General features: G+C 40.7%; 1 protein-coding gene across 1 annotated transcript in view; it reads left to right on the plus strand.

Annotated features, from left to right (window-relative positions):
- Positions 1–3,385: 3,385 nt before the first annotated feature.
- The window catches only part of LOC125738086 (inhibitory synaptic factor 2A-like), a 29,888-nt gene continuing 18,132 nt past the window's right edge, over positions 3,386–15,141 (plus strand). Inside the window, exon 1 of the mRNA XM_049006652.1 lies at positions 3,386–3,569. The gene's annotated coding sequence lies outside the window, so the exon portion shown is untranslated. The remainder of the gene's footprint in view (positions 3,570–15,141) is intronic.

A 15,141-nucleotide genomic window follows, 5' to 3' on the forward strand; every position in this document is an offset into this window, starting at 1 on the left:
AAGTACCAGTGAGGTACCTTGAGCCAGATACTGCTCCCCGGCCGCTGAATCGGCTGCCCCCTGCTATGCCAAGTATAGGCTAAATGCAGAGGACATATTTCATTGTTGTGTGCTGCGGTATGATGACTAATCACTTTCTTTTTTTCTGTTTTCCTTACAAAATCCAAAAATATATTTACTTTCTATCTATATGCATTTGAAAAGTAGACCGTTCAAGGTTTCTGGGATATTCATTTTAATGTTTCTATGAAAAAACTCATTTTTGAAAACGGTTTGCCAAGATCTCTGTTTTATCCCATGGGCAGGATAGCCTACTCCAGTGGGTTGAGTCTTACCTATATATCGTATTGCAGTTTATAGAGAGTGAGTTTGTGTGTATGGAAGGAAGAGACAAGTGAGAACGATGAGAGAGATGGGAAGAGAGACCCGGAAGTGCTGTGTACCTGCTTACTTTCATATACTTTAATGACCATAGATTTATCCTGATTAGTGTCCATTGCTGTTTAGCAGAATTATATTGGTAGCATTTGATTTATAAAATATTACTGATAAGGGGAAGAGCAGAGAAAGTGGGGGTGCGAACAGACCTGCAGGGGGCAGCACTGAATCCTCCTTTAGGCCTCTCGGCGGTCTCTATGTGCTGGGACGCCATGTTAAGTCCTGCGCTGCTCTGCTCTGACCTCCATGTGCTTCAGCTACGTGGTCAGCATCTGCAGATGCTCGGCCAAAATGACAAAATCTCAAGATCATTAGTCAGCAATTTCTTTTAATACTACAGTAGTCATTCCTTAGCATTTTGTTAAAAGTCTGTTTACTCTCCTGTTACATTACTTCTAATCCTGGAGTCTTTCATTTTAAAAGTGATGTGCATTTATTATTGGAATTTCACTTGACGAAAATAAACATATTCATTAACATGAGAGCATTATGTAATAAGACTTTTTTTCACTGTTTTCTCACTAATATTGTATGAATTATCTAAAGAGTTAGAAAATAGATTTGACTATTTCAGGGACATGCTCTCAAGAAGGAAGACTTTATATGAGTGATTTCTGAGGACCCTGTTATCCAGGGATTTAGCTGTGCTGAGTTGGTCTTTTAAGATGATCAGTGTCAAGTCCTTTGCAATGAAAAGCCGAACTAGCCATTGAAACAGGAGAAGCACTTTGGGAAATGCTTTCAAGATGTTTCATCGTCCCTTTGCTCCACTATATCACTACATTGTTGCCCTCCCATGCAGCAACAGAGAGGGTAACTTCACGCAGCCTTTTTCTGACTGACTTAAAAGTCAGACCAGTTACTTCAGGGGAAGAGGAACTGATGTAAAACAATCACTTTGAGTTCAGTGACTTACAAGAAGAATTCATTTTGGTCTGATTTATGTGTGGCAGGGTAGAACTTTGTTGTAAAAATCTCGCTCATTAGCAAGTAACGCCTTTGCAGTCGGTGTCTTGCAGCCACTAAATCAGGCATGTTGACACCTCCGAGCAGACTCCCTAACCCCCCATGCTTGACTAAATAAAGTCTAGAGGGGACCAGGACAGAAAGACCCTGAAGTGCATTGTAGACAGCATTTCCAGAGTGCTTGTGGTGTGAAGCAATGTGTGATCACAACCCAGAGCCTGGAACTCTCTTATTCACACAATGAAAATAGAAGGACTTAATCTAGTCAACAGGCTCAGCAAATGTATTTTGAGATGCTACGTATGAATTGTAATTGTAGAATTTGTACACTAAAGCTGCTTAGACTGTGCCATTTTTATGTTTGATTTTATTTAGTTTCTATTTATTTTTAAATAATATTGAATGCATTATTTTTGCACCTGAATAGCTTTGAAGAAGCACTTTACAGAACTCGGCAAAAGCTACTCACGTGCTGTACTTTGTATACTTTCCCCTTAATTTCTCATTAATCAACCAATTACATCTGGAGAGGACAAGAGAGGCTCGTCCATCCATCCATCCATCCATCCATCCATCCATCCATCCATCCATCCATCCATCCAACCTTCCATAATTTCAAATATAGTGATTATGCTAATATAAATGTCTTGTACAAAAAATGAAATTAATTTTTAAAAATCACTTTTTCCATCACAACAAATTAATTTCAAACAGACATTTGGGTAGTTTTCTTTTATCCTGGGATGGAAGATAAAAAAGAGCATTTTTTGGTGTCAAAAATGCAATAAGCCGATATTCATGCTCTGTACACGATATCGGTGCTTCCCTCGCCGAGTAGCTCTTTAGCCTCGCTTGCAGGCTGGAACGTCAGATCGATGAGGTTTTTACATGGTGTGCAGAGCTGGCAGCAAAAAGACACTGAGAGGCAGACTAACAGCTTATTAACGCCGCATGTCTGGCTCACCTGACAGCATGAGAAAGCGGCACCGGTCCTGAAATATGCTGAGAGACATTGCTCAATGTACAGTAACCCCAGAGGCGGCATTTAATTAGGATAAAACCACAGTGGATCTCGGCAGGGGAAAACAATTAAAGCTGCACAGAGCCTTCTGTCTCTAAAGCTATAATCTTAAAATGCATAACACGACTGGAAGATGGTAAATCTTGAAATTTAAGACATAGAGGGAATTCTGCAGATGTTGAGCAGAGCGATTGTCGTGGACACCCTAACAGCCCCTATTCCAACAGGTCCCCACAATATACGTCAGAATGGGAAATAGGGGGTCACAGCACTGATGGTCCCGGTAAAGGGAGACATCACTTCTCCAGTGTGCTGACTGCAGCTGAATGCCTGTTAACAAGTCTGAGGAGGCTCTTCTCCAGTTCTTACTTCTGCCTCTTTCACCGACATGTACTCAGGTGTGCTGTTCTGGGGCTTCTGCAGCCAAAACAATTAAAAAAAAAAGCAAAGTCTTTGCACAGTGTGCATTTCAGGTTCTCTCCTGTGTTTCTGTGAATATACCAGCTGTACCTTTGATGCCACAGAGGGTTTGGGTTCAGCTGATGAAACAAGGGGGTCTTCTCCGTTCAGGCATGGTCTTGCCAGATGTAGCAGCATCGGTCTTTCCCCAGCAGCCCACACATTCTCTCTCTCTCTCTCTCTCTCTCTCTCTCTCTCTCTCTCTCTCACGCTCTCTTCATCGCTCTCCCTCCCTCTCCGTCTCTTTTCCCTGCCTCTCTTTCTCTCTCCTGCTCATACACGAAACGCACTGGGACTGCAGCAAAGAATGATGGAGATCCCTGGCACGCGCACCTCTCACCGGTGCTGAGCGCCTGGAGCACACTCCCGTAGCCGTGTCTGCGCGCGTGCAGGTGTGTGCGTGCGCATGGGCGCGTGTGTCTCTCCCGGTGCCTAAGGAGACCGGGGGGTGGGGGGGTGGGGGGGGGGGAGGGGCACTTGATACGCAATCCAAGCCTGAAATCATTAATCGTCCACTAGCATGGTTGATGTGCAACAACTATGAGAACTGTTCCCTCTGACACTGCCATGGATGATGCTGTCTGTCAGCGCTGAGCTCTCTGATGCACTAAATGAATGAACATGCACTGGAAGACCTGAGGATCTTTGCCGCCTTGTCCTTGCCATCAGTAATCTGCTTCTCAAGGTAAGTCGGCTTCTGTTCGCCTCTTGACCGACAGTGTCATGAGCTGATTATCAGACTGAGGGACAGTGTACTTTCAACGTCCTGCCAGACCACTTAGAAAGAAAAAGATCTGCCCCTCTTTGGCTTGCAGTGAGTGTCTGATCTGAGAGATGCTGTTTTGTGTAGTTTGCAGGACCAGAGAAAGCTTCTGAATTTAGGAAAGATCATTGCATCACAGCCTCCTGGAAACGTGCTCTAGGTTTCACAGTGTTCAGCTGAGAGAATTGCCTTTGCTTTTTGATAACTGATATTTTGTTGAATACATATCTATGACAACAGTGTAAGATTAATGGAAAGGAAAAAAAAATGGAAACAGGAATTTAACACAAGAAATTGTTTCATATTCAGGATATGAACCTGCAGCTGTGTTCAGCAATCTGCTGTTATACTAAGTATCTAAAAAATGCGTCATTTTACATTGATTCATCATGTTTAAAAATAATTCATGATAAATTACCGAAAGCAGAAGTGCTTCAACAGTAATATATGAAAGGTAATTGATTCTTGAGGGTTCCGGTTTGCATGCATACTTACTGCTGAAATATTTTAGCAAGAACTGACATGGAAACAGGCCATCTGACTATGATGCATAAAAGTAGAAAAATGTCACGGGTTGTGACGGAATGGCCCTACTCTTAACTGGAGAGTAATCATGAGCGATGACGTGCGATAAGCCGCTCTCCCGCCACAGCTGCGAGATGCAGCACACCGCCACTTGCTTACTTCTCTTCTGTCAGTCCCCTTCCTCTGCATACGAGCAGAATGCAATCTTCCTCACTGCCTTAATAGCAAACTTAGTTTAGGAAATTGGCTAAATGAATCACATTTGCTCCTTCCCATATCGTTTAACCCATTTAACCAGAAAATGGCCTCTCTCAGATAGTGCGGCTCCTTATAATCTTGATCTTTGTAATCCTGGGTTGTTCTGCTGAATCTTTTAATGTAAGGCAACATCATAAATATATACCTTTACAAGCCCTCCCCCCCACCCTAATGCACACACACACACAAACACACCCGCTCGCACATGCGCACGCACACACACACACACTCGCACACACACACACACACACACGCGCTCACACATGTAGGGTATACCTATCCTTATGGGGCCCGCTCATTCACTTCTATGGGAAAAATGCTAAATCTAACTATGACAACCTTAACCCCCCCCCACCCCCCTGCCCTAACCATAACCATAAGTAACCAAGCAAAATACAAGTTTTGGCATTTTTAGTTTTTTCATAGCAGTCACTGATTTTTATAAAATAGAGTTTTCCCTTATGGGGACCAGGAAACCAGTCCCCTTAAGGGGAAAAAATGGATATTTATCACGTTATGGGGACATTGTGTCCCCATAAGGATAGGTATACCCGCTTGCACACACACACGCACACACACACACACACACACACACGCACACACACACACACACACATTGGCCCAAGCTGCTGTGGAGGATGCATATCCACTGAGAGATCCATCTCTGTGAAGACAGGAAGCTCACCAGGACTCTCAGGACTCTGCAGCGTGACACGAAGAGATGAACAGGTTTTTGGGGGGAGCATGTAAAATCCTGTCCTGCAACAGAAATCATGTCTCTTGGCTCTTCCGCTTCACAAAGAATCTGTTCTGCATGTTCATAGGACGGACGTCTATCCATTACAAGAGCATAAAGCCGGTAACAGCTTGACCGTTGCGGCTGTTGTGCCGAGCTTGGATCTTAGCTCTGAAGTGGTAATGGAATTTGACGGCTTGGGGACCCCTGAAATTCCCGGGAATTGGCGCGCCGGTACTCTGCCGAACTCTGCTGCATGGCTATGATGAAAGGGAGGCGAAGGCGTTGGAATTACAGAAGACAGGCTGGGAAACTCCGTACGACGGAAGCGGTGCACGCTTGCAAGCCCTTTCCTCGCTTTCAGGACTGAAAGTACACATTGGCTTCAAATGAGGTTCTGTAATGTGCTATTTAAATGAAAAACAGCAAAATATTACATAAAAGCTGATCGTAATAACTAAGATACATTATACTACAGATAATATTATACTCAGATATATTACAGATAATACTATACTCAGATATACTACAGATACTGTACTCAGATATATTACAGATAATACTATACTCACATATACTATAGATAATACTATACTCAGATATATTACAGATAATACTATACTCGGATATATTGCAGATAATACTATACTCAGATATACTACAGATACTGTACTCAGATATACTACAGATAATACTTTTTTGCATGTATTACCTGTGGAGGCACTGGCCGCCCATTTTGACTTTACTCACCTCTACGTGGACCTCAGAGGATAATACATTATAACATATAAAATCTGCCTAATCTGCTTTTTTGTGCTTTCCTCTGTAAGAAATTGTTATATAACTTTATTTAAACAACTGGACTCTGTGGGGGAAGGGAGGGGGGGTCCAATACGAAGATATAACTCAGCCCTCAGGGGGAGGCCTGCGTGATGATGATGGGGGTGGAGATGCCAACTGCACACGAGGAGCTTGTCAGTCTGAGATCCGCTGAGATTAGCTTGGACAGATGCTGCTGTGTCATAGTTCCCTGACCGGTACTGAAAAACTAAGAATCCTCTCAGTCATGTGAAAGTCTCTCACAGCTACATGAAATGCACATTCTCACATATGCAATAGCTGAAAACCATATACCAAATAAAAACAAACCGCAATACATAACATGATTAAGTCATGCTGTGAAGATGTACAGTAGGATCTCCTTTGGGTTTTTTAAATGTTTGGCATGGAATATTGTGAACACTGGGACCATGTCGGATGAGATCTAGCAAAGTCAAACAAATATATGTTTATTTTTGTGGCTTTGATGTAATTTGTGCTTCTTGGTAAAAATAGGGTAGTGCTAGAAGTTTTTTTATTTGTCCATCCATCCATCCATCCATCCATCCATCCATTTTCCATCCTTTGCAGGAACTGGAGGACTGGAGCCATGTTTGAATTTGTTTAAATGCTAAATTCAATAATCTAAATATTTTTATGAAAATGTCACAGGTTGCATTGGGAAACATTAATATATGATTCTGGCAAGCACAGATTTCTAATGTTATATTGGGCTCGAGAAAATATACTGAATTGCTGTGCTGGACCGTTTGTAAGACTACATGGAGATTCTGTGGTTTTTTGACAGTCCATCTTGATGTCCTAGACTGTTACCTGTATACAGGTGAAAGCAAAGCGGGGGTTAGGACACAGGGTCAGCCAAGGGGCCCTTGTAATGAGGGCTGGAGTCTCTAAATTGACCATAGGGTGTAATATGTGGCCTAGCATCCTTTGCAGGGTTTCTCCTGCCTCCTGCCCTGTAGTTCCCGAGATAGACCACGGGCCCCTGCATTCGATACGCAGTTACAGGATGGATTGAAATACAGCACAAGAGATGCTGAGCACTGACACAGTCCAAAGCAGAATATGAAGTATCCAAGATTGTTACTGCTTGTTACAGGGCAGTGTTACTTTGAGAAAAAACTCAGACAGCAAAAAGATAATAATGCCGAGATTAGTGAATCCAAATATACTGTATAAACACTTACATTAAAAAGCCATAGGATTGTATACCTGAAATTGAAGTTGTATGGCACTAAAGACACATCAATGAGAGGCATCCCCTGCTTAAATGCATAAAGAGTTGTAAGAGGCTTACTTCAGCTATGTAGTGCCAGTGCATTATTTGTAATGCTTTGCGTCACTTAAACCAAATCATAAAAGAATGCATTGTTATTGTGGTTATTAGCAAAGGTGGTGGTCAGAGGGAGATTCGGGGGCAGCGTGTTTCTCCGTGGGCTCAGCCTGTGTGCCTGTAATCAGAAGGTTGCTGGTTCAAACCCAGTCTTAGCATATCTACAGGTCCTTGAGCAAAGCCCTTAACCCCCAGCTCCTTGGGTGCCCCTGCAGGTGGCTGCCTTTGTGGGCAACTTACTCTAGAAAGAGGACGTTGAAGGAGGTATAAAAAGACGATTTCCCCACTGGGATCAATAAAGGATCAATTATCATTAAGATGGTTTGGAAAGAATGAGGGAGAAGTTTGTTCTGTTTTGGCAGCAGTCACTCTGATACAACCTTCCTAAGCCGATTCTGCCCTGGAATATTTTAGTCTTATTCCATTTAAACAACGCTGATTATACATAGGGACCTGTGACAAACAGAACTGACGCTAAACCACTCACAGTACACTTTAGTTGGCTCCTATTCAAATTAAAATGATTTAATTTGAATGATTTAAAATGATGAAAATTGGTTCACAAATTCTGAATTCTCCCCTTGACCGTTTCTGGGTTTGTGAGGCCTGATTTTGGGTCTCATGAAAATGTAAATTTGCTTCATGCATACTTCAAAAACAACATACACCAGGATTTTTGAGTTCTGTCTTTCCTACACCGAGAGTTTATAGGGTTATATGGGAATTGGTAGCTGTAGGACAAATCAATGTGCCTGCCTATCACATCAGTAAAGATACCAATACTCACCACTGACACAGATTCTTCCAAAATCTTTTACAAAATAAGACACGCAGGCAGATGAACACGCTTACACGTGTTTTTTCACATAAGGCAAAACGGTTCTCTAAGTCGATTTAATTACTGATTATTGTCGAAAATCCTCACATGTATCCCACGGAAAATCCTGAAAACCAAAAAGGATTCTCATATAATCTCAGAGAGCTCAAGCAAGTTTGCCGAGAGTGACAGGGACGAACTGCACTCAGCCGACGTGCGGAGTTCTGCCATTGAATATTAAGTTCAGTGGTATGAATGCAAAAGCCCACTTAAGCATAGCAGAATCCAGACTCTTACATTTGCACACACATCTTTAGTCATAGCGTTTTCATTTTGAATAAAATATTAAGTTAAATAAAACATGTTTTGTAATTTGAATAAAATGGACTGCATAGGAAAGGTCAATTTTCCTATATACATATATCAGCATTTTTACATTTTTATTCATGCATATGAAGTCGACATTTTATTAAGCGTCATTGCAAAGAAGCAACTTGAAATGGTATTAACTGTCATATACTTAAGAAGCAATCTGAAAATCAAAACAAACAGTTAGCTTAAACCCAAGAGTGTGCTGTAAGCAGGAAATGCTCATTCTCACAAATTTAACATTCGCGGTTTCGTTTATTTGCAATCCGGCTTTTACCAATTAAACGGCAATATTCTTGGAGCTTTGCTAAAAGAGCAGAGGAACTTGCAGAAGATGCCTCAGCCAAAAACAACAGGCCTACTGAAAATGATTATGACGACAAAAAAATCGTATAAGATAAAAATAATTTTTGTTAGTGTAATACATATTAAGTCTTGACGTGGATACGCTGCACATCTTTGTCTCGGTAACCTTTCTTTCTGACCGTGGCATCTTGTGCGTCTTGCAGTAACTTTTAAACTTTTCAGTGCCATTAATTTTGAATTTAAAATAATTGGTCCAAAACATAGTGCTCCCGGTGTGTGCAGTAGTAGCTTAATTTAGATGGTGTGTATAATATTTATAAAATGCTCTAGAAAGGAAATGGTGAAGTAATTTGACATGCAAAGTGTACAGTACGGTATTAATATGTTATCATTCAGGATTGCCAGAATGATAAGAATGATGAGACCTTCTGCGATCAGAAGGTTGCAGGTTCAAACCCAGCCTCAGACTGTGGGTCCTTGAGCAAGACCCTTAACCCCCAGCTCCCTGGGCGCCACTACGGGTGGCAGCCCTTCGCAGACAACTTCCTCTATGAAAAAAGAGCAAGTTGTGGGAGGCGTAAAGACAATTTCCCTACGGGGGTCAATAAAGTATCGATTATTATTATTATTATTATTAGCCGACTGTTACGGATTAAGGTTGTGGGGGCCCCAGTCTTCGGCCCCTAACCCACGCAAATGTGAGGGGGGAGGGGTTGTTGTACAGCTTTTTCCATTTTCCCGCTGAAACAACATGAAACGTTGGTATACAGTTACATTACCACCAAAACACGTTTTAAATTATAAATCAAACTCACAGAACTGGTTTAATAAAATCAACAATAATAATATTTAAACCTGCAAACTTTCATGGGCCCTAAGCCATCTGTGGGATTCCTCCTCCATCTGAAGATTTACTCATTTCTAACCGGCGGTTCAATGACATACTTGAAAGACAGACAGATCCCAAACAACCATACATACCCCAAAATCTAACTTAATATAACCGAGAATGAATGGTTTTAATACATTTCACAAGAAAAAAAAAGGTCTCAGTTAGTTAACACAACACAAATCCTTTGCCTGTATTAGATAACCCTTCAAGAACTTAGGATCTTAGAAAAACCTAAAGTAAATTAGATTTGTAGACTTTTCAATTACATACTGTACCTCTGTCTGACCCTATTAAGGTTTCGGATCTGATGCTGAAATAGGAATTTCTGGGCTATCTGATATTATTGATTTCATTCTTATTTTGACTTAATTGAAAAGTCAAAAAAGGTGAGATGTTAACTAAGTTAAATGTACCATTCATTCATGCATCCATCCATCTTTTCACCATGTATTCTGATAAAGGTTGCATAATAAATGTATCATATTACATTAATATAACAATATAGTTGTAGTTATTGGAATTATATTTAAGAGAACTGATTATATTTTTCCTGACTTCTGACAAAAGTAAGACATCCTTCTAACCTAATTTATATCTTTGTATACAGTATTACAGTATGACAGTCGGTTCACTTAATTCATTTCACCTAAGACATTTGTTAGATCCCACAGGCAAACAGCACTCAACTTGACTGAGGAGACTGAAGGAGTATTTGACATTCACAAGTGGATCTCTCTCCGGGAAGTATTGTGAATATTTGACTTCAAAATTATTTCATTTACTAAAACACCAGTTATACAGTAAGTCGCTCGTGCTGAGTATACACCATATTTTATTAGGCAGACATACTTCTTCCCTGGGAGCCTCTATCAGAACACTCTTTCTATTCTTTATTTCAGAAGCGTCTAATCCAAACTATGCTTTAAAACTACACAGCTTTACCTAAAAAAAAAAAACGAACGGAACAAATTATGTATTGATAATATTATTTTAATTGCTGTCCCATCATTTAAATCATCATCCACACTTTCTGCTGGGCACGTAACTTCAAATCAGGGTGTCTTCTGCTATTTCTCCATACTGTATGTGTAGCTGCCATTCCAGCTAAATTCTCCAGACTGTAAACGGTCCAAGTCAAAATCTGTTCAGTAACAAGGGAGTCATGCAGCAGTTTATGCTGAACAGAGCTTTAGATGGACAGACAAATAAGCACAATTATGCTAAATTTCCTGGGAAGATGCACCAGTCTCAGACGTGCCATCGCATTGTCACTCTGCCGTACGCCGTAAACATGAGCAAACAATATATGCAGCAAACGAAGCATTTTCCCACCAATTCTGAAAGATCATTACTAATTGTCTACAAAACAATATCTGAAACAAAATTTGTGACAATTTTCCCATTTTCAGAGCTGAATATTTCATTCAAAACACTTAAGTAGTGAAGAATGACAGCTTGCTCTATATATCCTGCTATAAATGTCTGATTGGAACAGCACACATTACCCGACACTATTATTCATACAAACAGCAGTCAGCCCTTTTGAATAATATTTAATTGCTCTATTATATGATAATTTTGCAATTTATATGCTTTGTTATATTTAGAAAGTTATCCTATATCTACTAACATTTCTGCAAACAAATTCACCTCATAGTCTAATGTCCAGTGATTTCCATCCATTTTCCAAACCGCTTATCCTACTGGGTTGCGGGGCGTCCGGAGCCTATCCCGGAAGCAATGGGCACGAGGCAGGGAACAACCCAGGATGGAGGGCCAGCCCATCACAGGGCACACTCACACACCAGTCACTCACACATGCACACCTATGGGCAATTTAGCAACTCCAATTAGCCTCAGCATGTCTTTGGACTGTGGAGGGAAACATGCAACATATAACCCAGGTGGAGACTCGAACCCGGGTCCCAGAGGTGTGAGGCCATTATTTAGACCTGATTTAAATGATCAGACTGCTTCATATTCTCCATTTTTATGAGCATGATATTTTTTTTTCCGCCATACTTTATTTTTGCTGTATCGGGGAAAATGATCTCTTTCTGCTCTGACTAGCAATAATTAAGCTCTGCAGTCACACATTTCCATTGCCTTTTCATGGTTTTTAGGAAAAGTAATGTAACATTAATATTTTTACAAAGGGGTACTGCTGAAGCAGGGCTATCCTGGAGAGACAGGGCAAATCGAATCTGGGCAGGAGCAACCCGCAGCTTGTTCAGTCCCTGCTGGCAATGGCCTGCGCCAAAGATCTGGGCAAGATTCTCTTCATCCTGCAGATGAAGTCTGTGACGGCGCAAGGAACGATGCGACGATGGGTGGCTTCAGTAATTTGTCATCAACTAGTGTGGCGAGGTGACGAAATACAAAATGAACTGCAGCCTAATGTTTCGTTCTGGGAAATCCAGGTTTCAGCAGATGACAACATGGAAGAACATGCTACCCTGAGGCTGTGTACAAATTATGTGGCTGATTCATCTAATGTGTCTGCTGTTGTTCTAGCTGTAACATAAATAACGTAATCATATTAAACAAGCTAACAAACGAATTTTACTTATCGTAATCAACACGCTGCAGCGAATTTTATTGTAGCCCCCAGACCTAGTCAAACCTTGTCCGATTAGCGTAATATTTGGAAGAAATGCATTTAAAGCTTGAAGATGGATTTATAAATAGCACATGCATACGTTCTGCAGCGGGACGCGAATCAGGCGCACAGCGGCGGAAGAGGCATTATTCTCGGCGCCTCGTTCAGTCCGCAACACTCATTATAAAACTTTTCGGTTTTTACGCTCGCTCTAAAATTGAATGCGTCGCCTGACCCTAAGGTAGCAGATCCACTAGCGTACCCTTTGCTTTCAAGTTACGGAGATTAGAAACTCTCGTAATGCGCGGTATATCCTGTGGCCCTCAGTCACCCTCAAGAAGCTATTCAAAAGTTGCAAAATTACATAATGACATTCCATTTGCATGTATAAGTGCAACTCATATCCTCCACAATAAAGCTTCATAGGTTATTCTAGTCTTCTCTCAGGAAGTTGGTATCAAGCAATTTGATTGGGATTCACTGGAATGCACTGGGACATACTGATGCTGTCTATGCTACTTATATTTAGGTGCCTTTTTCTGTAAAATGGGATTAAAATTCCTAATGAAGCAGCAACACAATGTTATCTGCAGTATCTCATTGTTCCAAAGGGCACCTTGAGAAATTGCACCATTAATGAAAGCTAACAATTCTGCTTTAAATATAATATGCCCTTTTATTTATAGACATTTATTACATTTTTTCAAATAAACCATCACTCACTGGCATATCACTGTTATATTTATTTTACTTTCCAGGTAATAGTCTTGTTTATTTCTACCTTACAAAATCAATTGCTCCAGTTCTGTACGGTTCTGATGCGGAGGAGGCACCTTCGTTTTGAATGGTGCAGGCCATTCTGAGCAGTTAAGGATTCCAACACTCCCAGTGCTGCCCTGCTGGGATGCAAGAGACTGGGAGACAGAGAAAAGTATTAGTAGCTGAGACTGACAGGATCCAGTATGAATCGTGCAGAACAGATTGATCAGATCGAGGCACACAAGGTCTGAATGCTCAAGGGGTTGTTTAAGCCATGATTGCAGGGATGAAATAAGCAGATGTAATGCACATAATGTGATGGAAGGTGCTGGAAGGTGCTACCTCACACCAAGTTCCTCCAAAGGTGATATACTCCCTGTTAGAAGGACATCCGCTAAATCTTTTTGCATCTGGGTCCTGCTGTGGGCAGATCTATATAGTCAACTGCATGTGTACATTTATATATATATGTCTGTGTTTGGATTATGTATATATTATATTGTGGGGACCGAATGTCTCCACAATGTGATAAAAACCTGTTATTTTGACGTCGTGGGGACCCATTTTTTAGTTGCCTACAAGCGGCAGCTTTATTCTGAGAATGCAATCAAAAAACTAAAAATGTCAGAAGTCTTGTATTCTGTTTGGTTACTTAAGGTTAAGGCTGGGTCGGGGTTAAGGTCGTCATTGTTGGGATTAGGGTATTACCCATAGAAATGAATGGACGGTCCCCACAAAGATATCAATACAAACGTGTGTGTGCTCCTATGCCCCTGATTGTTAGGTGGTTGTAGATCAGTAGCTCTACATGTGGGCTTTTGTGCATATTCTACAGCTGTGCCATGATTAGATAATAGGGATTATGAGAATAACAGATGCCGAAACACAACAAATAGTTCCTACACAAAGGCTGACTGGCCTTTTTAATAAATAATGCTTCAATAAAAATTAGAGATTTTGGTGAACAGTATTTCTGACAAATGATTTATTGTTAAGAAGGCGATGCCAAATAATATAACTGGAGTGGGCGTGACGAACAAAGAATGCAAAGTAGCAAAGGGAAATCACTGCAAACATGTAGGGAACATTAAAAGCCAAAGTAGCTTCAGGAATTCTAAACTGATTTTGTAGCAACAAGTAGCTGAACCTATTGTGAGGATAATAGTTCATTTAAAGGCTGCCTACTTCACAATAGAGAAACATAAAAGCAGTATGAAAGCTATTTGATTTATGTGTTGCAAAACAAGTACTTTTTTAAAGTCTATTTCGTTAGTTTTTGAACAAACACAGGCTTGGGTAGGACAGTGGCAGGGTGCTGATTATTGACACCCCGAGACTAAGGGCGCCATTCCATAGCTTATATTTCACACACAAGTTTTACAGACAGTAGAAGAGCCATCCGTCATCCTCAGTTATCTGTCTAAGTCAGTGAGTGCTGGCTTTAATAGTCCTTTTCAGACACACACAAACACACACACACACACACACACACCTTGGTTTTTTTTTTGTTTACCTTGGATGTTGTCGATCAACTTTTGTTGGATCATTTTTTTCCTCCACTGGCATTTGACATCATTTGCTCTGCTATGCCTGCAGTGAAAAGGGCAGTGATAAATGACAGAAATAAATGATCGCACTTTGATTAAAGTTAAACAACAGTGTAGGGGTGCTTCGAAATTACAGATCTGGTAGACTTATGGAGGGAATAAATTAAAGATTTCTTGATTTCAAAATAATGAATTCAGATTTTTTTTTTTTTTTGGCACGAGCAGTTAGAGTACATTTTATTTATTCATGAGTGTTGGAAAAAGGCCCTGGCTGAGAATCATTTATAAAACGAAAAGGAGGGTAAATCTATCCAGATATCCAAAATTTGCACCATGCAACATATGGTGCACATGCTAGCCTTTTGGTGCACATGCTAGCCAACATATGGTTGAACACGCTTCTTAAAGTATTACTCTGCTCTGAAGGCAGTTATTCAGTTGCAATTCTAAGTGTAACATTGATTTAACTGATTTGGTTTGTCAGGCAGCATGTTTGGACTGACACATTTTATT

This window comes from Brienomyrus brachyistius, chromosome 3, assembly GCF_023856365.1.
Source record: "Brienomyrus brachyistius isolate T26 chromosome 3, BBRACH_0.4, whole genome shotgun sequence".
NCBI lineage: Eukaryota > Metazoa > Chordata > Actinopteri > Osteoglossiformes > Mormyridae > Brienomyrus > Brienomyrus brachyistius.